General features: G+C 44.3%; 1 protein-coding gene and 1 long non-coding RNA gene across 3 annotated transcripts in view; both read left to right on the forward strand.

The window, feature by feature from the left end:
- The first annotated feature begins 926 nt into the window (after positions 1-926).
- On the forward strand, positions 927-10346 carry LOC145860361 (uncharacterized). Its single transcript, XR_014380393.1, has 3 exons — positions 927-1303; positions 1795-1939; positions 8430-10346. It is a non-coding gene; the product is annotated as an uncharacterized LOC145860361 (long non-coding RNA).
- Positions 10347-10366: 20 nt separating this feature from the next.
- LOC106576347 (glutamate receptor ionotropic, kainate 5) overlaps positions 10367-26899 on the forward strand; it is a 96390-nt gene continuing 79857 nt past the window's right edge. For both annotated transcript variants that reach the window (XM_045700561.2, XM_082961040.1), the window contains exon 1: positions 10367-10467. The gene's annotated coding sequence lies outside the window, so the exon portion shown is untranslated. The remainder of the gene's footprint in view (positions 10468-26899) is intronic.

Genomic DNA, 26899 nt, shown 5'->3' on the forward strand with positions numbered 1-26899 from the left:
TGGTGGGAGTGTGGCTGTCATGTTGTGGAATATTCCTCATGTGACTGTCTGTCTGGTGGAAGTGTCTGTCTGGAAGTTCTACATAAATAGTGATGAGGAGTTCCCCTATTCCCCTCTGAAGTGTCAGGATGCTGCCACAGGAGAGCTCCTCTGTTCTGTGTGTGTGTGTGTGTGGGGGGGGGACATACATGTTTGTGTATGTGTGTTCAACCGTGTGTGTACTGCGTGTGTCTTCATCTGTGTTTGTTGAGATGTAAGCTGTGCCTGTGTGTTTACTCTGAGTTTTAACACACAGATGTGGTCCTGTGATTGTGTTTGTCTCCTTGAGCGTGTGTGTGTGTGTGTGTGTGTGTGTGTGTGTGTGTGTGTGGTGTGTGTGTGTGTGTGTGTGTGTGTGTGTGTGTGTGTGTGTGTGTGTGTGTGTGTGTGTGTGTGTGTGTGTGTGTGTGTGTGTGTGTGTGTGTGTGTGTGTGCGCACATGCATTAATTTGTGTGTAGGTCTGGGTGTGTATGAAGTGTGTGATTTTGTTTGTCACCCTGAGCATGTAACCATGTCAAGTCCTGTCAGGGTCATTCACTCCAGCTGGGGAAGGAGGACATCCATATGATTACTGTCCGGGGGGGGGGGGGGGGGGGGGGGGTGTGTGTGTGTGTGTGTGTGTGTGTGTGTGTGTGCGTATTCACATGTTGATTTTCTCTTTCCGTTTTGGTTCAAATACTTATATCCAAGAGTGATACAGATGGGGGCAGTTGATATTTGTCTTTCAGAAAACCCGAGAGAGAAAGAGGGAGTGGGTGATAGGAAGGAGGGGGAGGCAACAGAGTAGGAGGGAGCAGAGCGAGGGACAGAGCGAGGGACGAGGGAGGCGAGGGGGACAGAGGGAGGGACAGAGGGAGGGAGACAGTGCTGATTGGATTGGAGAGAGAGCTGAGTAGGTATGGGGATACTTTTGAGCAAGGAAAAAGCGAGAGAGAGAGGGTGAGTTAGTAAATGCAGTTTTCAGTCGAGTGTCATGGAATCACAGCAAAGTACACTGGTAGCAGGGATAAAGAAAACCTTGAACTAACCAATGAATTAAGGAGAATAGACACTACGGAGAGAAAAGAGAAGAGAGTCTGGTCTTTCATCCTCTTATCTGGGCATCAGACGGAGGAGAGGAGAGGAATCCAGAGAGATGGGGAACGGATGATAACAGGGTGCTCATTCCTGTTTAACACCATACAGCTAGGAACAGACTGCAACTGCAACATACGGCCGGCGTCGTCATTGGGACTGCTGCGTTACATTGGGATTGTGTAAATGGTATATACCGTGTGTGTGTGTGTGTGTGTGTGTGTGTGTGTGTGTGTGTGTGTGTGTGTGTGTGTGTGTGTGTGTGTGTGTGTGTGTGTGGTGTGTGTGTGTGTGTGTGTGTGTGTGTGTGTGTGTGTGTGTGTGTGTGTGTAAGCTATGCATGTGTGTGAGTGTCGCAGTATATTTTGATGTTTTTTTCAGGCTTGTCTAATGCTGTAATTATTTTCATAGAGAGAGAGAGGCAGAGAAAGAGAGCAAGAGAAGGGGGGTCCTGGAAAGAGAGAGACAAAGATAAATGAAGCCAGAAATTAGATAAAGGTTTGTGAGAGTTGATATTAAAGTGTCGGCCTCAGACCTGACTCGGGGGGGGGGGGGGGGTGTGTGTGTGTGTGTGTGTGTGTGTGTGTGTGTGTGTGTGTGTGTGTGTGTGTGTGTGTGTGTGTGTGTGTGTGTGTGTGTGTGTGTGTGTGTGTGTGTGTGTCTGGCATTCTCCTCTTCAGTGCCAGTGTGTGTGTATCTATGAGCTGATAATAGCAACCCTATTGGTATTCTGAGGAGGGAGCTCCAGGATCTCTCTCTGCTCCTACCCAGGATCGCATCACAGAGACGGGATTGTGCTCGCCTGTGGAGAGGCCACTGGAATGGGTGAGTGTCTATTCCTCATCTTCCTCCTTTCGCTCTCTATCTTTCTCTCCCTCTTTTTTTCTTTTGCTCTCTCTCTCTCTAGCCATTTTCTCTTTTCAACCTTTCTTTTCTCTCTCTCTCTCTCTCTCTCTCCTCTCTCTCTCTCTCTCTCTCTCTCGCCCTTCTTTCTTGCTCTCTTTCTTGTTATCTCTCTCTCTTTTTCTTTCTCTCCCGTTGTCTCGTTTGTCGTTTAGCCACACCATATGCATCCCTGATTAGTTTTTCGTCCTCCATTTCCTTGCTTCCATTTCAACATATTTCCGCCCGTTTTCCCCTCAAGCTCTGCAGTCTCCCTCCATCACTCCTTCCTTCCGTCCTCTTTTCATCATCCATCCATCCTCCTCTCCTCCTCCACAGACAATAACAAGCCTCTAGTGTGATGGATTTGTATCAAATCTGAATGGCTCACTTCCATGTGTTGCTCTGCTCTCTGTCCTGCCCCCTCCCTCCCTCCCTCCCTCCCTCCCTCCCTCCCTCCCTCCCTCCCTCCCTCCCTCCCTCCCTCCCTCCCTCCCTCCCTCCCTCCCCATTCTCCTCCATCTCTCTGTCTCTCCACACTCTCCACATTCTGTTTGAATTGACACTCAGAGAAAACAGGGCAGTCTCTATATTGACACAGCCAGTACAGTAGCTGTAAAAGCTGTGGATACAGTCTCTGTGTTTTTCCACGATGACCATTCTACGCCAGTCTGTTGGTGTGTGCGTGCATGCGTGTGTGATGCCAGGGAGAGCAGGCTGTGTGTTCTGTGGTGTTTGTGTCAAACGATTTGGTCGAGAAATCAGCCAACAACACAGCAGTTCTCTCCTCTTCTTACACCTCCAACCCACCACCATGAGCCCAGCCAACAGCCTAGCACACTACATGCTCCTGTGGGTACTGGGCTGTCAGCGCGGGAACATCCACACATTAGTATTGATTGGAACTGATACACTGAGTGGACTGTAATGTTTCACCTCAAATGGACCGTTTCTCCCCTGTGGCTGCATGCAGAGAGGAGGTGTCAGTTCGGCCTCTTTAACAGCTGACATAGGTTAGATAAGGGTTATAGTACTGGGAAGAGACAGAGATGTTTAATACAAGCTGTACTGATATAACTGTTACATGTCCAGTGTTGCAGGGTACATAGAATAGAATACACTCTTAGAAACAGGTTTGTTACTGTAGTGGTACCCTGTAAGGTAGGACCTTTGTAACTTCAGTTATAGGGACATAATTGTACCGCAGTTCATACCCCAGATAGTACCTTTCTTACATATAGTCCACAGGTACAAAAGCATGCTTTAGAAAAGGTACATTTTGCCTTTATAGCATTTCAGAAATGTACCTCTACCATAGACCACTAAACTGGTACAACACTTCCACTCACGGGTAGTTTACAGGCCACATCAGGCCTATAAGTATGGTTGCAAAATTCCGTTCACTTTCTGGATTTTCTGCTTATTCCCTCCTGTTTCCAGGAATCTCCTACTGAGATTTCTGGAAAACCTGAGAGTTTGGAGAAAGTTACCAGGATTTTGAAAACCTATCTGCAATTCACATGCTGGTAGTGCAAACTGGTGTGTAATTCCTATTAGAATCCAGCCAGGGTTATGATATCCAATAGTTGGAATTTGTATTCACCTGCAACCTGCATTCAGAATGACTGCTAGGGTTAGGAACATTATGAGGAGACTACCTAGGCCTTTTAAAATGGAACAACCATTTCAGTAATGGTTGCAAAAAATCCAACTAGTTTAGAAAAATGTATGGTATTTATCTTTGTGTAGCATAAGATTAACACATCAATCAATGTACATGCAAAAACACAGATATAAAAATAAATAATAATACATCTACCTGCATGTTGGGAAATGTGATCAGGATAATGATTATGGTACAATTTTGCCTTTCGGGTATCGCCACAGTGACAAAGCTGTTAGTTATTTTTAAGTGGCAAAAATGATGGGGTATTGAGAAACAGACCTGTACCTTCATTGTGGAGTATGATGATTGTTCCTTATGGTGGGGTATTGAGAAACAGACCTGTACCTTCATTGTGGAGTATGATGATTGTTCCTTATGGTGGGGTATTGAGAAACAGACCTATACCTTCATTGTGGAGTATGATGGTTGTTCCTTATGGTGGGGTATTGAGAAACAGACCTGTACCTTCATTGTGGAGTATGATGGTTGTTCCTTATGGTGGGGTATTGAGAAACAGACCTGTACCTTCATTGTGGAGTATGATGGTTGTTCCTTATGGTGGGGTATTGAGAAACAGACCTGTACCTTCATTGTGGAGTATGATGGTTGTTCCTTATGGTGGGGTATTGAGAAACAGACCTATACCTTCATTGTGGAGTATGATGGTTGTTCCTTATGGTGGGGTATTGAGAAACAGACCTGTGCCTTCATTGTGGAGTATGATGATTGTTCCTTATGGTGGGGTATTGAGAAACAGACCTGTACCTTCATTGTGGAGTATGATGATTGTTCCTTATGGTGGGGTATTGAGAAACAGACCTGTACCTTCATTGTGGAGTATGATGATTGTTCCTTATGGTGGGGTATTGAGAAACAGACCTGTACCTTCATTGTGGAGTATGATGATTGTTCCTTATGGTGGGGTATTGAGAAACAGACCTGTGCCTTCATTGTGGAGTATGATGATTGTTCCTTATGGTGGGGTATTGAGAAACAGACCTGTACCTTCATTGTGGAGTATGATGATTGTTCCTTATGGTGGGGTATTGAGAAACAGACCTGTGCCTTCATTGTGGAGTATGATGGTTGTTCCTTATGGTGGGGTATTGAGAAACAGACCTGTACCTTCATTGTGGAGTATGATGGTTGTTCCTTATGGTGGGGTATTGAGAAACAGACCTGTACCTTCATTGTGGAGTTTGATGATTGTACCTTTATATTCAAAATATTGGGTACAAAAATGTACTATTATGCTAGATCAGTGGTTCCCAAACTGTGTATAGTCCCATACCCCTTCAAACATTCAACCTCCAGCTGCGTACCCCCTCTAGCACCAGGGTCAGCGCACTCTCAAATGTTGTTTTTGCCATCATTGTAAGCCTGCCACACACACACACTATATGATACATTTATTAAACATAAAGAATGAGTGTGAGTTTTTGTCACAACCCGGCTTGTGGGAACTGACAAAGAGCTCTTATAGGACCAAGGCACAAATAATAATATAATAATAATCAATAATTTTGCTCTTTATTTAACCATCTTACATATAAAACCTTATTTGTTCACCGAACATTGTGAATAACTCACCACAGGTTAATGAGAAGGGTGTGCTTGAAAGGATGCACATAACTCTGCAATGTTGGGTTGTATTGGAGAGAGTCTCAGTCTTAAATCATTTCCCACACACAGTCTATGCCTGTATTTCGTTTACATGCTAGTGAGGCCCTAGAATCCACTCTCACATAGGTACGTGGTTGCAAAGGGCATCAGTGTCTTAACAGCGTGATTTTCCAAGGCAGGATACTCTGAGCGCAGCCCAATCCAGAAATCTGGCAGTGGCTTCTGATTAAATTCAATTTTCACAGAACCGCTTGTTGCAATTTCGATGAGCTCTCTTGTTCAGATATCGGTAAGTGGACTGGAGGCAGGGCATGAAAGGGATAACAAATCCAGTTGTTTGTGTCATCCGTTTCGGGAAAGTATCTGTGCACCCAACTCAGTCAGGTGCTTCCCTATATCACATTTGACATTGTCCGTAAGCTTGAGTTCATTGGAAGCCAGATCGGTTCTGCTTCAGCCAACTGCTTTGTCATTATCATGCATTGGCATGTTTGGTATTGTTGGCTAAAGCTGTAGCAGATTTGGCAAGCAACCTAGGTGGGAATGGGGCAGAGCCAAGGTTGATCCTGGATTGTATAAGGAGAGACAGTGGCTTTATCTTGGCTGTATGTAGGAAAAATGCACTTACTATAACTGAGATATAGGTGGTTGTCTCACCTAGCTTTTTTAAGATGAATACACTAACTATAATTTGCTCTGGATTAGAGCGTCTGCTAAATTACTAAAATATAAACATGTCTGTATATGGTTAGTGGTTTTAACCTGGCTGTATATGTGGAGAGAGGAGACAGGTGGTTTTAACCTGGCTGTATAGTGAGGGAAAAAAGTATTTGATCCCTTGCTGATTTTGTACGTTTGCCCACTGACAAAGAAATGATCAGTCTATAATTTTAAGAGACAGAATAACAACAAAAAAATCCAGAAAAAAACGCATGTCAAAAATGTTATAAATTGATTTGCATTTTAATGAGGGAAATAAGTATTTGACCCCCTCTCAATCAGAAAGATTTCTGGCTCCCAGGTGTCTTTTATACAGGTAACGAGCTGAGATTAGGAGCACACTCTTAAAGGGAGTGCTCCTAATCTCAGTTTGTTACCTGTGTAGAAGACACCTGTCCACAGAAGCAATCAATCAGATTCCAAACTCTCCACCATGGCCAAGACCAAAGAGCTCTCCAAAGATGTCAGGGACAAGATTGTAGACCTACACAAGGCTGGAATGGGCTACAAGACCATCGCAAAGCAGCTTGGTGAGAAGGTGACAACAGTTGGTGCGATTATTCGCAAATGGAAGAAACACAAAAGAACTGTCAATCTCCCTCGTCCTGGGGCTCCATGCAAGATCTTACCTCGTGGAGTTGCAATGATCATGAGAAAGGTGAGGAATCAGCCCAGAACTACACGGGAGGATCTTGTCAATGATCTCAAGGCAGCTGGGACCATAGTCACCAAGAAAACAATTGGTAACACACTACACCATGAAGGACTGAAATCCTGCAGCGCCCGCAAGGTCCCCCTGCTCAAGAAAGCACATATACATGCCCGTTTGAAGTTTGCCAATGAACATCTGAATGATTCAGAGGACAACTGGGTGAAAGTGTTGTGGTCAGATGAGACCAAAATGGAGCTCTTTGGCATCAACTCAACTCGCCGTGTTTGGAGGAGGAGGAATGCTGCCTATGACCCCAAGAACACCATCCCCACCGTCAAACATGGAGGTGGAAACATTATACTTTGGGGGTGTTTTTCTGCTAAGGGGACAGGACAACTTCACCGCATCAAAGGGACAATGGACGGGGCCATGTACCGTCAAATCTTGGGTGAGAACCTCCTTCCTTCAGCCAGGGCATTGAAAATGGGTCGTGGATGGGTATTCCAGCATGACAATGACCCCAAACACACGGCCAAGGCAACAAAGGTGTGGCTCAAGAAGAAGCACATTAAGGTCCTGGAGTGGCCTAGCCAGTCTCCAGACCTTAATCCCATAGAAAATCTGTGGAGGGAGCTGAAGGTTCGAGTTGCCAAACGTCAGCCTCAAAACCTTAATGACTTGGAGAAGATCTGCAAAGAGGAGTGGGACAAAATCCCTCCCGAGATGTGTTCAAACCTGGTGGCCAAATACAAGAAACGTCTGACCTCTGTGATTGCCAACAAGGGTTTTGCCACCAAGTACTAAGTCATGTTTTGCAGAGGGGTCAAATACTTATTTCCCTCATTAAAATGCAAATCAATTTATAACATTTTTGACATGCGTTTTTCTGGATATTTTTGTTGTTATTCTGTCTCTCACTGTTCAAATAAACCTACCATTAAAATTATAGACTGATCATTTCTTTGTCAGTGGGCAAACGTACAAAATCAGCAGGGGATCAAATACTTTTTTCCCTCACTGTATATGTGGAGAGAGGAGACAGGTGGTTTTAACCTGGCTGTACATGTGGAGAGAGGAGACAGGTGGTTTTAACCTGGCTGTATATGTGGAGTGAGGAGACAGGTGGTTTTAACCTAACTGTATATGTGGAGAGAGGAGACAGATGGTTTTAACCTGGCTGTATATGTGGAGAGAGAAGACAGGTGGTTTTAACCTAACTGTATATGTGGAGAGAGGAGACAGATGGTTTTAACCTGTCTGTATATGTGGAGAGAGGAGACAGGTGGTTTTAACATGCCAGTCTCTCTCTCTCTCTCTCTCTCTCTCTCTCTCTCGCACTCGCTCTCTCTGTCTCTCTGTCTCTGCTCCTCAAAGTACAGCTCCTCTCAGATACTGTATAGAAAGATGGACAGATAGATATCGAGGGACCGTGAAAGATAGCAGGGATAAAAGGAGAGAGGAGACTGTGATAGATGTAAGGAATGAAAGGCTATAGTAGAGGAGACAGTGGCGAGACCATTTAGGGGGGAGATTGAGCTGCAGAGAGAGAGAGATGAGGGAAGGGAATGAAGGGAAGAGGTGAAGAGGGGAACGGAAGGTAAAGTAAGTGGAAGAGTGACAAGGACAGACTAGACAGGAGGAAGACAGGCAGAGTTGAGTCGGACGAGGAGGAGAATGACGTGCGTGATAAGCCAGAATGACACAAATGTCAACAAGTCTCACATGCTCTCTCTTTCTCTCTCCCTCTCTCTGCCTTTCTCTTTCTCCTGCAGGGCTGAAACCTAGTGGAATTACCTCTACCTTTCTGAATCCTTTCCTTGTCAGTTAGGAGTCACAGTTCCCACCATGGGGAATAAAGACAAACTGCTAGCATCCAGCACCCCAATACTGACCACCTCTCTACCCCTGCAGAGTGACCCCCCCACAAGGAGCCCAACCACCAGTGCTGCAATTGTTCCAGTGAGAGATGTGTACAATGTACTCTTCTGATTACAACCGCATCCAATGGGATTTAATGAAACCTAGAGGTTTGGGGTGTTGATGCCAGCGCAACAGCTTGTAGAGGACCTTGAACCTCGGGGGACGTGTCTCCCTGGAAGGAAATACTCAACTGTGACTCTCCTCCAGAACACTACATGGGATTGTGGTACATGGGTGGATTTAACTGCTGTACATCCTGTCTAGATTATGGGACTTTACTCTGTTCACTTCAAAGTTCTGCGTCTGTTCCAGACCGGTTCCTCGGCAGAACCAAGTAATTGACAGTCCCCCCTTGGGAATCCCACCTTCTGATTTGTTTGGGGGCTTATTTTTTAAAGGAACAATTTCCCCTCCACGTTTCCCTTTTTCTGGTCATCCTCCTTTCCCCCCACCTCTTCATCCAGTGAGGAGGAATATATTATGAAACAAGTCCATTCTTCCTGATCCTCCCTTGGTGACAGAGAGAAAACTGCCCTGAATAGATAACGAGGAAGGAGAGAGAGAATGGAGAAGAGAAGGAGATAGGGAAACAGGTAGAGAGAGAGAGAGAAAGCGAGATAATTAACTGAGATTTGTCAGAATCCTTCTAGAGACTTCCTGCCTCAGCCTAATTTAGTCTGTCTGTCTCTTAGATCCACTGGAAGCTGATTGGTTGGTTGGCTGGTTGGTTGCATGATGGGCAGAGAAAGAGGCAGAATTCTGACCGGGGGGGCAGCTGAGCACTAGAGGAGGGTAAAAAGTCCCGCTGTACACCCCTGGACCGGAACTGGATGGCTCTTAAACAGACAGATAGTAAACTGGGAGGCATTATAAACAAGCATTAAAAGCAGACAGTCGTCATTGTCATTCCAGACTGTGTGTGTGTGAGAGAGAGAGAGAGAGATAGGGGTAGAGAAGAGAGAAGCAGTCAGTCCTGTGTTGGGTTTGGGGCTGCCTGTCTGCCTGACGGGGACTGAGAGCGAGCGACGCAGCAATTAGAGGATCTGACTGCATCCCCCTCAGCCTCAGCCTCCGCTGGCAAGACTAGACAGAAACAAACAAACAGGTAGGGGGACTGCTACTAGGAGGGAAGGACAGGTTAGATAGAGGTAGTGACAGCAAGAGTGAGAGAGAGAGGGAAGGAAAGAGAAAAGTAGACAGTGGAAAGGAGAGGGATATAGAGCAGGTGTCTGAAATCCTCTCCCTCTGCTTGTCATTTTCTCTTCTGTTTCCCCCTCTTCTTCTGGGAGAGGGATTGGATTTAGACAGCGGTACTCGGAGCCGTTGAGGCCTTCTGCCGGCCCAGAGGGAAGGAAACGAGGGAAGGAGAGAGAGAAAGGGAAGCAGGGGGGCCCTTTTGGATTGAAACAGACTCATTTTTCAACCCTCGTGTTTTATTTGACGAAGAGGCTCCTTCCGCGTCTATAGCTCTACTGAAGAGAGGGAGAGAGATAAAGAAAGGGAAGAAGACAGCACAATACCCTTTCTTTTTCTCCTTCTGTCTTTTACTCTCTACTTTTGTTGAGGGTGTCTGAAGATTTTTTCTATCCTCATTTGTTGCTTTTTCTTCTCACCTCCAAAAGGAATATTGTTGCCTAGCTTTCACAGTCCAAGTACCGGAATCGTCCATCTTGTCCTCTCTCTCTCAGCCCCCCACACCTACACAGAGACAATCCGGAATGCTGTGACAGCCCCACAAGTCCCCCCTCCGCGGAAGACACAAGTCGCCCCCCCCCCCCCCCCCCCCCCCCCCCGCCAGTGGATTCCATCTCCATGCCTGTCGAGGGCTGTGCTGACTGGCTACTACACACATATATGGTACACCGCTTCTGATATCGTCTGACTCATTCTGTAAGTAAGACTCTTCGTTCTCTGTGTTGTGTGTGACTGTTTATATGTACATGTGTGAATCGTCTGTCCGTGCTTAGTTAATGTCATGCTCCGTTTCCTAGCCATAGCATTTTTCTGCAGCGTTGGTTTTACACTGCCTTCAAAGCGATGCGACTCTGGTTGCATTTGCTGCCTCAGCTGGAGGCACTTTCTGTGTGTGTATGTGTGTGTGTGTGTGTGTGTGTGTGTGTGTGTGTATGTGTGTGTGTGTGTGTGTGTGTGTGTGTGTGTGTGTGTGTGTGTGTGTGTGTGTGTGTGTGTGTAAGTGTAAGAGGTGCAGCAGAATCAGTGTGGTGTGAGAGTAGGAACTGGTTTTATGTGTGTGATATGTGTGTGCGTCTACTGTAAGTCTGCCTGGGGTTAGTTTGGACTAATTAGTGATGTGTATTTTTGCTTCTCAGAGCAGTTTTGGGTTCTTTGTCAGTGCATGCATTTATTAGAGTGAGAGAAAGATGACGACCAGAATGTGGAGAGAGAGAGAGAGAGGGGGGAGAGAGGAGAGAGAGAGCATGACAGATTCTGTTTTTCTCTGTCTGGCTAGCACTGAGGCTTATCCACTTGCATTCCAGTGTCCAGTTTACGATCAATTTCACTCATTGTGCTAGCCTACTGTTTCTATGTCCGATATTTCCAACAGACTGAGCCTCTCAAAGAGCTAAAATCTCTCCTGTATGCTTCCGAGTGTCCATAGTGTCAGTTTCCCTCTTCTGTGTGCCGTTGTCTCCAATTTCCAATGTTGTCTTTAGATTATAGGCTTGACAAACATGGCAGCCCCCTACTGTGTGTCCATGTTCTTATAGCCCATCCATCTCCACAGGCTCCCAACACATCTTTATACAGTCCCCCATCCACCCTGCCCTGCCCTGCACTGGGAAACGCTCAATCAAGATAGTCCCTTCAAATAGACCAATGAACTGTGAATAACGCCATCACACGCACAACTCTCTCCCGCCACTGAGAGAGGAGTAGGAGGGAGGGAGAGGTAGAGAGAGAGAGATGATGGAGTGAGGGAGGGATGGAGGGGAGAGAGAGAGACAGGGAGAGAGGGGCAGGAAAAAGGGGAGGTAGAGAGTGAGAAAGGATGAGGGAGAGAGGAAGAGAGAAAGGGGCAGAGGAATAGGCAGGAAAAGAGAGCGAGAGAGGGAGGATGGATAAATAGATGGAGGAGGGATGCAGAAGGAACGAGGGGGAGGGATAGAGGAGCCTGTAGGGTCTGTGGAGCAGGAAAAGACCTCTGCTTCGTGTGGCCACTCTGATGGGCTTAGTAAGGCCCTGCTTTGTTCACACTGTTGGTCAGCCCAAGAGAATTAAGATGACTAAATAATACCATTACTGCAGAAGCACAGAGATAACATAACACTGCTTTCTTTTCTCTGCCCCAGAATAGGCTGGAGAGGACAGGAGGAGTGAGCTTCAGTGTGTTGCAAAAGGAATGTTATAATACCTATATATACAGTGCATTCGTAAAGTATTCAGACCCTTTCAATGTTTACACATTTTGTTATGTTACAGCCTTATTCTAAAATGTATTCAATTGTTCCCCCCCCATTAATCTACACACAATACCTCATAATGACAAAGCAAAAGCAGGTTTTTAGAAATGTTAGCATATAAAAAACAAAAATAAACATTTACATAAGTATTCAGACCCTTTACTCAGTACTTTGTTGAAGCGTCTTTGGCAGCGATTACAGCCTTGAGTCTTCTTTGGTATGACATACCAGTTTGGCACACCTGTATTTGGGGTGTTTCTCCCATTCTTCTCTGCAGATCCTCTCAAACCCTGTCAGATTGAACGGGGAGCGTCACCGCACAATTATTTTCAGGTCTCTCCAGAGATGTTCGATCAGGTTCAAGTCCGGGCTCTGGCTGGGCCACGCAAGGACATTCAGAGACTTGTCCCGAAGCCACTCTTGTGTTGTCTTGGCTATGTGGTTAGAGTCATTGTCCTGTTGGAAGGTGAACCTTTGCCCCAGTCTGAGGTCCTGAGCGCTCTGGAGAAGGTTTTCATCAAGGATCTCTCTGTACTTTGCTTTGTTCATCATTCCCTCAATCCTGACCCATCTCGTAGTCCCTGCCGCTGAAAAACATCCTCAAAGCATGATGCTGCCACCACCATGCTTCACCGTAGGGATGGTGCCAGGTTTCCTCCAGACATGACGCTTGGCATTCAGACCAAAGAGTTCAATCTTGGTTCCATCAGACCAGAGTATCTTGTTTCTCATCTGAGAGTCCTTTAGGTGCCTTTTGGGAAACTCCAAGCGAGCTGTCATGTGCCTTTTACTGAGGAGTGGCTTCCGTCTGGCCACTCTACCATAAAGGCCTGATTGGTGGAGTGCTGCAGAGATGGTTGTCCTTCTGGAAGCTTCTCCCATCTCCACAGAGGAATTCTGGAGCTCTGTCAGAGTCACCTCCCTGACCAAGGCCCGTCTCCCCCGATTGCTCAGTTTGGCTGGGTGGCCAGCACTAGGAAGAGTCTTAGTGGTTCCAAACTTCTTCCATTTAAGAATGATGGAGGCCACTGTGTTCTTGGGGACCTTCAATGCTGCAGAAATGTTTTGGTACCCTTCCCCAGATCTGTGCCTCGACACAATCCTGTCTCGGAGCTCTACGGACAATTTCTTCAACCTCATGACTTGGTGTTTGCTCTGATATGCACTGTCAACTGTGCGACCTTATGTAGACAGGTGTGTGCCTTTCCAAATCATGTCCAATCAATTGAATTTACCACAGGCGAACTCCAATCCTGTTGTAGAAACATCTCAAGGATGATCAATGGAAACAGGATGCACCTGAGCTGAATTTCGAGTCTCATAGCAAAGGGTCTGAATACTTATGTAAATAAGGTATATACAGTGCCTTGTAAAATATTCATCCTCCTTGGTGTTTTTCCTATTTTGTTGCATTACAACCTGTAATTTAAATTGATTTTTATTTGGATTTCATGTAACGGATATACACTAAATATTACAAATTGGTGAAGTGAAATGAAAAAAATTACTTGTTTCAAAAAATACAAAAATAAAAAACTGAAAAGTGGTGCGTGCATATGTATTCACCCCCTTTGCTATGAAGCCCCTAAATAAGATCTGGTGCAACCAATTACCTTCAGAAGTCACATAATTAGTTAGATTGCACACAGGTGGACTTTATTTAAGTGTCACATGATTTCAGTATATACACACCTGTTCTGAAAGGCCCCAGAGTCTGCAACACCACTAAGCAAGGGGCACCACCAAGCAAGCGGCACCATGAAGACCAAGGAGCTCTCCAAATAGGTCAGGGACAAAGTTGTGGAGAAGTACAGATCAGGGTTGAGTTATAAAAAAATATCCGAAAATTTGAACATCCCACGGAGCACCATTAAATCCATAATAAAAAAATTGAAAGAATATGGTACCACAACAAACCTGCCAAGAGAGGGCCGCCCACCAAAATTCACGGGCCAGGCAAGGAGGGCATTAATCAGAGAGGCAACAAAGAGACCAAAGATAACCCTGAAGGAGCTGCAAAGCTCCACAGCGGAGATTGGAGTATTTGTCCATAGGACCACTATAAGCCATACACTCCACAGATGAGACTAAAATTGAGCTTTTTGGCCATCAAGGAAAACGCTATGTCTGGCGCAAAACCCAAACACCTCTCATCACCCTGAGAACACCATCCCCACAGTGAAGCATGGTGGTGGCAGCATCATGCTGTGGGGATGTTTTTCATCGGCAGGGACTGGGAAACTGATCAGAATTGAAGGGATGATGGGTGGCGCTAAATACAGGGAAATTCTTGAGGGAAACCTGTTTCAGTCTTCCAGAGATTTGAGACTGGGATGGAGGTTCACCTTCCAGCAGGACAATGACCCTAAGCATACTGCTAAAGCAACACTCGAGTGGTTTAAGGGGAAACATTTAAATGTCTTAGAATTGCCTAGTCAAAGCCCAGACCTCAATCCAATTGAGAATCTGTCGTATGACTTAAAGATTGCTGTACACCAGCGGAACCCATCCAACTTGAAGGAGCTGGAGCAGTTTTACCTTGAAGAATGGGCAAAAATCCCAGTGGCTAGATGTGCCAAGCTTTTAGAGACATATCCCAAGAGACTTGCAGCTTAATTGCTGCAAAAGGTGGCTCTACAAAGTATTGACTTTGGGGGGGTGAATAGTTATGTACGCTCAAGTTTTCTGTTGTTTTGTCTTATTTCTTGTTTGTTACACAATAAAAAATAATTTGCATCTTCAAGGTAGTAGGTATGTTGTGTAAATCAAATTAAACAAAACCCCCCAAAAATCAATTTTATTTCCAGGTTCTAAGGCAACAAAACAGGAAAAATGCCAAGGGGGTGAATACTTTTGCAAGCCACTGTATATATCAGTTTTAATAAATTTGAAAAAATGTCTAAAAACCTGTTTTCACTTTGACATTATGGGATATTGTGTGTAGATTGATTAGGATTTTTATTTATTTAATCAATTTTAGAATTAGGCTGTAATGTAACAAAATGTGGAAAAAGTCAAGGGGTCTGAATACTTTCTGAATGCACTGTGTAATGCCTACACAATGCTGTCATAACAACTGACATGCAACCATGTACACTTGTACCTCTCACTTATGACAGTGTTAAGTGCTGTAACAACGTTGTCACGTGGTTTGACAGGTATACAGAGACATGTAGTTAAGATCGGATCCATTTTAGGATCAATGTTTTTTTTAATGATTGGATGGATGCTGTAGCATTAACTGATCCTTCTAACATAGTTGAGAGGCATGTCTGGTGGTGATAGTAGTAGTAGTATTAGAGTTTATAACCAGGTCCCCAGGTTTGGTCTGGTGGTGATAGTAGTAGTAGTATTAGAGTTTATAACCAGGGCCCCAGGTTTGGTCTGGTGGTGATAGTAGTAATATTAGAGTTTATAATCAGGGCCCCAGGTTTGGTCTGGTGGTAATTGTAGTAGTAGTATTAGAGTTTATAACCAGGGCCCCAGGTTTGGTCTGGTGGTGATAGTAGTAGTAGTAGTATTAGAGTTTATAACCAGGGCCCCAGTTTTGGTCTGGTGTTGATAGTAGTAGTAGTATTAGAGTTTATAACCAGGGCCCCAGGTTTGGTCTGGTGGTGATAGTAGTAGTAGTAGTATTAGAGTTTATAACCAGGGCCCCAGGTTTGGTCTGGTGGTGATAGTAGTAGTAGTATTAGAGTTTATAACCAGGGCCCCAGGTTTGGTCTGGTGGTGATAGTAGTAATAGTAGTATTAGAGTTTATGACCAGGGCCCCAGGTTTGGTCTGGTGGTGGTAGTAGTATTAGAGTTTATAACCAGGGCCCCAGGTTTGGTCTGGTGTTGATAGTAGTAGTAATATTAGAGTTTATAACCAGGGCCCCAGGTTCTGGTGGTGATAGTAGTAGTAGTAGTATTAGAGTTTATAACCAGGGCCCCAGGTTTGGTCTGGTGGTGATAGTAGTAGTAGTATTAGAGTTTATAACCAGGGCCCCAGGTTTGGTCTGGTGGTGATAGTAGTAATAGTAGTATTAGAGTTTATGACCAGGGCCCCAGGTTTGGTCTGGTGGTGGTAGTAGTATTAGAGTTTATAACCAGGGCCCCAGGTTTGGTCTGGTGTTGATAGTAGTAGTAATATTAGAGTTTATAACCAGGGCCCCAGGTTTGGTCTGGTGGTGATAGTAGTAGTAGTAGTATTAGAGTTTATAACCAGGGCCCCAGGTTTGGTCTGGTGGTGATAGTAGTAGTAATATTAGAGTTTATAACCAGGGCCCCAGGTTTGGTCTGGTGTTGATAGTAGTAGTAGTATTAGAGTTTATAACCAGGGCCCCAGGTTTGGTCTGGTGGTGATAGTAATAGTAGTATTAGAGTTTATAACCAGGGCCCCAGGTTTGGTCTGGTGGTGATAGTAGTAGTAGTATTAGAGTTTATAACCAGGGCCCCAGGTTTGGTCTGGTGGTGATTGTAGTAGTAGTATTAGAGTTTATAACCAGGGCCCCAGGTTTGGTCTGGTGGTGATAGTAGTAGTAGTAGTATTAGAGTTTATTACCAGGGCCCCAGGTTTGGTCTGGTGGTGACAGTAATAGTAGTATTAGAGTTTATAACCTAGGGCCCCAGGTTTGGTCTGGTGGTGATAGTAGTAGTAGTATTAGAGTTTATAACCAGGGCCCCAGGTTTGGTCTGGTGGTGATAGTAGTAGTAGTAGTATTAGAGTTTATAACCAGGGCCCCAGGTTTGGTCTGGTGGTGATAGTAGTAGTAGTAGTATTAGAGTTTATAACCAGGGCCCCAGGTTTGGTCTGGTGGTGATAGTAGTAGTAGTATTAGAGTTTATAACCAGGGCCACAGGTTTGGTCTGGTGGTGATAGTAGTGGTAGTATTCGAGTTTATAACCAGGGCCCCAGGTTTGGTCTGGTGGTGATAGTAGTAGTAGTATTAGAGTTTATAACCAGGGCCCCAGGTTTGGTCTGGTGGTGATAGTAGTAGTAGTATTAGAGTTTATAACCAGGGCCACAGGTTTGGTCTGGTGGTGATAGTAGTGGTAGTATTCGAGTTTATAACCAGGGCCCCAGGTTTGGTCTGGTGGTGATAGTAGTAGTAGTATTAGAGTTTATAACCAGGGCCCCAGGTTTGGTCTGGTGGTGATAGTAGTGGTAGTATTCGAGTTTATAACCAGGGCCCCAGGTTGTGTCTGGTCAAGTGGTTAGAATAAAACACATTCTTCTCACTTTCAGATGTAGGATGAATATGATATAGCCTTACCTAAGCCTGTCTCTTGGAGAAATCTCCACTCTCCACTCCTCTTATCGCAATGTTCTACACTGAATCTCCACTCTCTACTCCTCTTATCTCAGTGTTCTACACTGAATCTCCACTTCTCTTATCTCAGTGTTCTACACTGAATCTCCACTCTCTACTCCTGTAAGTCGCTCTGGATAAGAGCGTCTGCTAAATGACTTAAATGTAAATGTAATGTTATCTCAATGTTCTACACTGAATCTCTGCTCTTCTTATCTCAATGTTCTACACTGAATGTCCACTCTCTACTCATCTTATTTCAATGTTCTACACTGAATCTCCATGGGGGAACTGCAGTGGGGTCTGAAAAAATGGGGTCCCCAGATATTCTGTCCAAATAAATGGGGTTCCCAGAAATTCTGTCTGAATAAATGGGGTCCCCAGAAATTCTGTCTGAATAAATGGGGTCCCCGCTGTAAAAGTTTGAATAGCACTGCTCTAACCTCTCCAGCTGAGACCCACAGACATCAGCCAGCCACCAGCTGTATGAATCACTGCTTCACTAATGTTAAAGGGTTCACATGAGGGACACCAACCCAAACCCTGCAGCATACAACTCATGATTAGCCAGTCGATCTAACGATCAGCTCTCTAGTTTGTACAGTTAATTAAAGCTTCACAGGGGGTCATGTTGTTTGTTCATTCACTGGGCTACAGTGTAGTTGGCACACAAACAATGAAATATGAAATGAAAAGAAAGTCTTAACATCCAGTCTAAGCACGCTGTAGATGATCCCAGGTTTGTATGTAATCTAGCAACGTCTTGATCCCTGTCTTCACCAGGCTTGATCATAATAAATCACCTAATCCGTTAAGGGCCATAAGAGCTACACAGTACAGAGATAACTAGTGTAAGAGCTACACAGTACAGAGATAACTAGTGTAAGAGCTACACAGTACAGAGATAACTAGTGTAAGAGCTACACAGTACAGAGATAACTAGTGTAAGAGCTACACAGTACAGAGATAACTAGTGTAAGAGCTACAGAGGAATTAAACCTATCAACAAAGAAGATCCCACAGTTTGACTTGATGAGGTGGACACTAATTGCGCTACCCTTTAATATTAGACTTTGTGTAATATCTCTCTGTACTGTACTGCACTGCACTGCAGCACCAACCTCCTGCCTGCTGCCTCCTGTCTGCCAGTGGAACCAGCACGATGCGAGGCCGTCCAGCCCATCGGCCCATATAAAAGCCCAGTTCCTCATTGCCTAATGGAGTAGAAGGAATGGGCATGTTTGTATAGCTGGCTGTCAGCTCCTGGCTGGCATGTCGTGCTCAGGGAGAGACTAGAGGGAGGGGAGAATTGGGGGACGGGCATTAGGGTGCAGCACCCGGTGACATGCTGCTCCCTCCTGACTGGGTCGTGTGGTCCGTCCACCGTAAAGTAAAGTGAAGTCTGCTAATAGCCTTCTCTGTTAATGTAGTCATTACAATTAGATAGCGGATGGTCTTTGGGTGTGTGTGTGTGCCTGTGTGTTTGTGTGTGTCTATGACTGTCTCATCTGTGTGTCTGTGTGTCTGTGTAAAAGGGGTTGATATGCTGTTAAAGAGTAACAGGGTAGTGTGTCCTTCAGACTTGCAGTAGTATAATAGGTTTATAAAGGACTGTAGGCAGTGGTTCTCTCTGTTAGAATTCATAGAACAGATCAGTATCTAATCAGTTTAATCAGGTTTTAGAACAATATTAAACACGGTTTAGTGCTCAGGTGACACAGTCTTAGTCTGAGATAATAGGTTTGGTGGGAAGACCATGTTACCGTGGCATACAGGCCTACAGTAGTAGCATCAATGGTTACAGCCCAGAGAGTTCCATTACCTCTGGATGGATTGGAAACAGCCGGTCACTGGGATCAATTGGGTAAAGACATAGAGAGGTTCATGAGTCTAATTTCAGTTATAGGAGGAGAGAATAGGTAGTTGGAGCTGTACTTTCTTCCTAATGTGGTGAGAGAGCCATTTTGAAAGGGTTCACTTTGGGAGGAGGACTAAAGAACATCCAAGTCTAATTGAAAAAATTCCAAGAATGTCCAAATCACCCCAAGATTAAACAGCCTTTATTGTGATGGGATTTGTATATTAGAAACAAAAAAAACGACATTAACGGCAGTTTATTATTTGGTTCCATACTGGTCTTCATGAGGGTCCAGCTGGCTATCTGAGGTCCTGGCCCTGAGAGGAGAGAGCGGGCTGGTGAAGGGCATTGTGGGAACAATAACGTGTTGTTTTGGTAGCGGGCGGCTGGCTGGCTGCTCATTAGCGCCATGTCAGTCAGTGTTCTGAGTTCTGACCACAGGGGCTAGGTTATGTCACAATGTCACTGTTGGGTCTGCTAGTGTGGCTTCGCTGCTCAGTTTGTTCCAACTGGTTTTTCAGAGCAATGCTTTTAGTGGAATCAGTCAATAGATCGGTTACTTAGAGCATCATTAGCTAATGTGGTGAAACCATTGGAAAGTCAGCTGAAGCCATGCGTCTTCATATTGACTACAGACCTATCAAGTCCCGTCAGATCTGTATTGAAGAGAGCGGAAATAGAAGAATATACTAAGGAAGGGCTGAGAGGTTGATTTCAGACTGCAAAAAATGAGATTTTAAACTGAAAGTGATAGTAGACCTCTGCTGTTACCTGAGTAGATGACAGACTGCGGCTAATAGCTGTACTCATCATGTGGTCCAGAGACATCATCTTTCTACATCATTATTCAGTTTCACCTCACAGCTTCACTTCTCCTCTCCTCCACGTCTCTCCTCCTCCTCTTCCCCTCGGGAATCCCTCAGACTCAGATCTCATGCTGACCACCAATCCTTATGGTAAACTACTGCTCTTTCTTTAATGAAAAAAGGATTGAAATGGCCTATGGCTTTATGCACTCACATGGCCACAAAGCTACAAACACAAGGATGTACTCCTTGTGGTAATTTCAATGGTTATAATGAAAAGCCTTTAAGAATGTTTGCTTCCACTGACGCACTTCAGCATCATTTGGCTTCATCCTGTTTTGTTTGACAAGTGTTTTTCCTTGTGAGCTCTCGAGGCGCTCGGTAACCCCGCTCTCGCTACGTTTTTGCTCTTGAACACTGAGGCCACACTGATGAGTCACTCCAATCAGGGGTTATTTAGTGAACACCACTGGTTGTACCAGGGAGCCTGCAGTGCCACTACACCTCCAGTTCTATTGAAGTGGTAGAACAAAACCTAATGGATTGCCTTTCTCTAGTGCTTTTCAATAGGACAAAGAAATGTACCTTTCATGAGATGGAGGTAACTCAACCTAGTTATAATGGAGTGGTGTAATGATAATAATGCTGGATTGTATTATACAGGCATACAGGTCTCAAAACAGTTGATACATGGTATGGGCTACGCGGGCGGTTATCTCAATTCATTTACCTCCACAAATGCAATCTAAACTCAACTGTGTGTTCGCAGGTGTGAGTCAAGGTGTAGATGGACTGATAAAGTGAGAGAGTGTGTGTGTGTGTGTGTGTGTGTGTGTGTGTGTGTGTGTGTGTGTGTGTGTGTGTGTGTGTGTGTGTGTGTGTGTGTGTGTGTGTGTGTGTGTGTGTGTGTGTGTGTGTGTGTGTGTGTGTGTGTGTGTGTGTGTGTGTGTGTGAAGCTGCAGAGGGAGTGTGTGTGGGTAAGCCTGGGTCATCAATGCGGTGTTCTCCTGCCTGGAAGAAACACTCATCGATTTGTTTTGTCAAAACATCAGTGAGCACCTGTTGGGACATGTAGAAAACCTGCTGCAATGTAGAAAACCTGCTGCAATGAAGAAAACCTGCTGCGCAAAGTCCACCTTCGATGCATTTCATCCATGTAGGACAGTGACTGTATTGATTCATGATACTGGTATAGAGGTATCCAGTATCAGTTGATTCATGATACTGGTATAGAGGTATCCAGTATCAGTTGATTCATGATGCTTGTATAGAGGTATTCAGTACCAGTTGATTCATGATACTGGTATAGAGGTATTCAGTATCAGTTGATTCATGATGCTTGTATAGAGGTATTCAGTACCAGTTGATTCATGATACTGGTATAGAGGTATTCAGTACCAGTTGATTCATGATACTGGTATAGAGGTATTCAGTACCAGTTGATTCATGATACTGGTATAGAGGTATTCAGTACCAGTTGATTCATGATACTGGTATAGAGGTATTCAGTATCAGTTGATTCATGATGCTTGTATAGAGGTATTCAGTACCAGTTGATTCATGATACTGGTATAGAGGTATCCAGTATCAGTTGATTCATGATACTGGTATAGAGGTATTCAGTATCAGTTGATTCATGATGCTTGTATAGAGGTATTCAGTACCAGTTGATTCATGATACTGGTATAGAGGTATCCAGTATCAGTTGATTCATGATATGGTATAGAGGTATTCAGTACCAGTTGATTAATGATACTGGTATAGAGGTATCCAGTATCAGTTGATTCAAGTTATTGGTATAGAGGTATCCAGTATTCACAATATGATACTCAGTAGATCTATAGGAGAAATCGATGATACAGTATTTAGGGGTAATATTGGATATCCAATGCCTCATGGCAGAGGAAGTGGGAAGGCCTATCAGTTACTGTATATGCCGTTTTATGAAGTGACCTCTCACAGTAAACCCCAGACGAAGGCAGCTTGCTGCTGAAAGTTTGAATAAAATATTGCATTGAAGCAAGAGTTTGCTGTTGCGCTCTCTTCTTGATTTAAGGTGGGTAACTGGATGGAAAACTTGAGTGGGCCTATCTGGTATTGCGGGGTACAAAAAGCAAGATCTTGTATCCCCAGATTGACTTCATCTAGGTATATACTCTAGCTATATGGTCATACATACACACACAGGTAAACAGACACAGGCACCAACAGCCAATAGCCTACAGCCAAAACAATTTGGAATCCCTGCATGTATCCTGTTATCAGTCATTATCAGTTCCAATGTTCACACGGGTTAGCACTAGAAGAACCCATCAGACCCTAGTAGTCAGCCAGCAGTCCTGTAGTGATCTCCCCTCCATGCCAATAACAACACTATACTCCTAGTGGTGCTAGGTAACCTGGTGATGTTGTTGTAAAGCAGGTTGCCTCTGTGTCCCATGGCCATATCTGACCAATCACACATATCACTACTGTATGTTTTCTCTGTTTTCATTTGGAACACAGACTATCAGGTGTTGCCGTGGAGATCAATCTGGCGTGTGGCTGGTTGGGAGGGGTGGAGGAGGGAGAGTGTAATTGGTCTGAATGGTATCTGCAGGATATCATTTCTGCAGCCCAGGCCACCACATCCATGTCTATCACACCTGTTGTACTGCCGGATCAATACTGCTGGGGCTCATTCATATGAGACAAAGCCAGGCATTAGCAGGCCCTAGTCACTATCACACCACTCTGTTTTGATCATTAAACCCTGTAAACACCCTATACACCAGTGGTGGCTGCTTGCTGACTTAAAACGTTTTGGAAGGGTGACAAGTAACTTGCCTGACACGAAAAGCCTAACTATCTTATACTGTCATAGTGCATCAAACCCAAGAAAGCCAACCTAACTGATACTGTCATAGTGCATCAGTTAGGTTGGCTTTCTTGGGTTTGATGCTGATTCCCACGGGGGGCCAGCACAGAAAAAAAACATGTATGAAATGTATGCATTCACTACTGTAAGTCGCTCTGGATAAGAGCGTCTGCTAAATGACTAAAATGTAAAAATGTAAAATGTGCATCAAACCCAAGAAAGCCAACCTAACTGATACTGTCATTGTCCATCAAACCCAAGAAAGCCAACCTAACTGATACTGTCATAGTGCATCAAACCCAAGAAAGCCAACCTAACTGATACTGTCATAGTGCATCAAACCCAAGAAAGCCAACCTAACTGATACTGTCATAGTGCATCAAACCCAAGAAAGCCAACCTAACTGATACTGTCATAGTGCATCAAACCCAAGAAAGTCAACCTAACTGATACTGTCATAGTGCATCAAACCCAAGAAAGCCAACCTAACTGATACTGTCATAGTGCATCAAACCCAAGAAAGCCAACCTAACTGATACTGTCATAGTGCATCAAACCCAAGAAAGCCAACCTAACTGATACTGTCATAGTGCATCAAACCCAAGAAAGCCAACCTAACTGATACTGTCATAGTGCATCAAACCCAAGAAAGCCAACCTAACTGATACTGTCATAGTGCATCAAACCCAAGAAAGTCAACCTAACTGATACTGTCATAGTGCATCAAACCCAAGAAAGCCAACCTAACTGATACTGTCATAGTGCATCAAACCCAAGAAAGCCAACCTAACTGATACTGTCATAGTGCATCAAACCCAAGAAAGCCAACCTAACTGATACTGTCATAGTGCATCAAACCCAAGAAAGCCAACCTAACTGATACTGTCATTGTGCATCACATCCAAGAAAGCCAACCTAACTGATACTGTCATAGTGCATCAAACCCAAGAAAGCCAACCTAACTGATACTGTCATAGTGCATCAAACCCAAGAAAGCCAACCTAACTGATACTGTCATTGTGCATCACATCCAAGAAAGCCAACCTAACTGATACTGTCATAGTGCATCACACAGTCTGGAACTGTCATAGTGCAGCCCAAACAAACATTAGCAAGTAGCAACTTACTCAGCTGTGCCAAAACGCTCTGCATTGTTAGACCATGGACATCCCCATGAAAACTTTTTTTTATTACTCTGTGGAATATCCTAGGGGTCATATGGGTAGGGACTGAGAAGAAAGAGGGTGGAGAGATAGGCCTAGATGGAGATCTAGTTTTGAAGAAAATATTATGTGAATGAAAAGCAAGAGCGAGAGACAAGAGAGAAAGGAAGCGACAGCTGAGCAAAAAGGAGTTACGTCTTACAGTGTCTGTCTAATCTGCCCAGTTTAGTGGTGGCTTTGTTTCTCACTGTGTTTGTCAGTCGCTGCTGGAGGGGAGAAATGCCTGGCGGTGGCTCACCTCTTTCAGGCCCACTGGGCCGTGGTCACAGGGGGAAATCCAAACACATTGATTAGCCAGCATGATCGAAGAGCCTGTGGAGAGAGGTGGAGTAGTGGAGTACAGTCCCAGTTTACAGCTCCCACCACCAGGCTGCAGTAAACTAACCTCCTTTCTGATCCATCCCACTGCCTGCCTGCCTGCCTGCCTGCCTGCCTGCCTGCCTGCCTGCCTGCCTGCCTGCCTGCCTGCCACCCAGACCACCTCCAGACCCCAGACCTGCACTTTCTCATGGGAACAGATGAATAGGAGAGATAGATAGAGGGTGATAGACAGGGAGATAAGAGAAAAACAGTGGGATACAGGTGTAGAGAGGTAGAGCAAGAGATGAAGGTAGAGAGAGAACAAGACAGAACGAGAGACAGAGAGAAAACCATAGATGAAGGTAGAGAGAGAAGAGAGAAAGAGGGACAGAGAGACAGGAACAAACCAAATAGTGTCAGTGGCGGTTGGTACCATTCAAGATTAGGGAGGACCATTTATTTTTGATGAGCATTGCCTTATTTCTATTACAGCATATTGGATGACTGTCATTCATATTCCATTCACCCAGCTCAATGTAACTACTACATTATACTAAAATTTTCCCTTTACCCATCATAAGGTTGCTACAACCTAGCCTACAAATGAACGTTTATAATTCGAGAGACAAATTGGAGTAATCAAGGTGACAGACAGTGACACATTCAATACTATCTTGTGCACTCTTACCTGCATCTAGCTGATCTGGGTTGTAATCATTCGTCCAAACAGTTGCAAAATGTTGCGTTTTGCAACTAAGACGAGAGTTTCTATTGGAGAAATTCAGGTAGGTCTCTCCCTGTTTCATTCCGTTTGCTTCCTTTTAAGAAACATTTTGCAACAGAATTGGTTGAATGAATACACCCCTGATCACCTGCATACACAGATCACTTTCATAGCAGCCACATACAGCATCATCACTTTGCTTGTATAATTCCTTCTTGCATCTACGCGCTCTCCTCCTCTCACCTTTTCCCTTCACTTGTGGACTTAGGTGTAAGCCAGCTAGCTAACATACATAGCATTCTTCTCTTTTTGAGTCAGGTTGTTGACTAGGCTAAATTAGCTGCGTTATCTACTGTAAGTAAGTGAAAGGTACACTAAGAAGGAAAAATAAACAACGGAATATAGCTAGCTAGCTCTCTCTCTGCTGCTTTTCCTTAATTGTTGACTAAATTAATTTGTTCAAAACTTTTCAACTATTGTCTTTCTCTGTCTTATGAGTTAACTACTCTCCACACTTTGTGCACTGCAGTGCTAGCTAGCTGTAACTTATGCTTTCAATACTAGATTCATTATCTGATCCTTTGATTGGATGGAAAACATGTCAGTTCATATTGCAAGAGCTCTGATAGGATGAAGGACATCCTCTGTTAGTTGTCATGATTACTGTGTAAGTCTATGGAAGACGGAAGCTAGCTGTCCCCTGGCTACACCATGGTGCTACCCTACAGAGTGCTGTTGAAGATACTGTAGACCTTCATTGCAAAACAGTGTGTTTTAATAAATTATTTGGTAATGTGAATATATTTACTATAGTTTTATCTAAAAACAATACGTTTTTTAATGTTTCACAATTTATATTTTTCTGACCTTCACCCCCCTTCCTCCACTGGTGTGTGTGTGTGTGTGTGTGTGTATTTGTATGTGTGCTTGCGTGTGTGTGTTTGGCTGTTAGCTTGGTTGTTGTGTCTCCGTTTTTGTCCAGAGAGTTCCGGTAAATAAACCACACAGAGCATAGTGCGAGACCCTGACAGACAGGCAGGCAGACAGACAGACAGACAGGTGGAGGGCTGGCCAAACCAGCAGACTGCTGCTGTAACTCACTTCTTCAGAGAGAGAAAGAGACAGAGACAGAGAGAGGGAGGGAGAGAGATGGAGAGAGAAGACGGGAGGACAGAGAGAGTGACGGGGAGGGAGAGAGAAAAGGAAAGAGAGGGAGACAGCACCTCTGGTCTATATTGGCCTAACATAAATAAACATGAGTGATGCTTGCTTTCCAGTACATCTGTTCTGGGGAGGCTGAGATAGTGCGTCTCACTGGAGACGGGACAACTTGTAATGAACAAGCAGCCATGTTTATGGGCAAAAACCGGTTGAATCAATGTTGTTTCCAAGTCATTTCAACAAAACATTTTTATGTGATGATGTTGAATGAACGTGGAGAACTGATAGCATTTGCAAAATGATATCAACGTCAGGGAATTTCGTATTTTTTAACCTAAACCAATAACATGGTACATTTTTTGTTGTTGAATTCACATTGAATTCACATTAGTTGACAAATCAACCAAAATGTAAATCAAAGCTAGATGTTGAACTGACATCTGTGCCCAGTGGGCTGGCATTGAACAAGGACAGGCACATTATAATTTAACAAAATGGGTAGATGGATTTGACAGTGATGTTGACTTGATTTAAGGAAGGTGAGATGTATCTATAGGTGAATTAGAGTTAAAGGGAAGATGATCGGATGATATTCACAAAAAAATCGATTTAACCATAGTTGGGTTGTAGAGGGTCTCGGGGTTCTCGGGAATTCCCGTGACAAATTCGAACACTCTAT

This window comes from Salmo salar, chromosome 02 (genome assembly GCF_965601325.2).
Source record: "Salmo salar chromosome 02, fSalSal1, whole genome shotgun sequence".
NCBI lineage: Eukaryota > Metazoa > Chordata > Actinopteri > Salmoniformes > Salmonidae > Salmo > Salmo salar.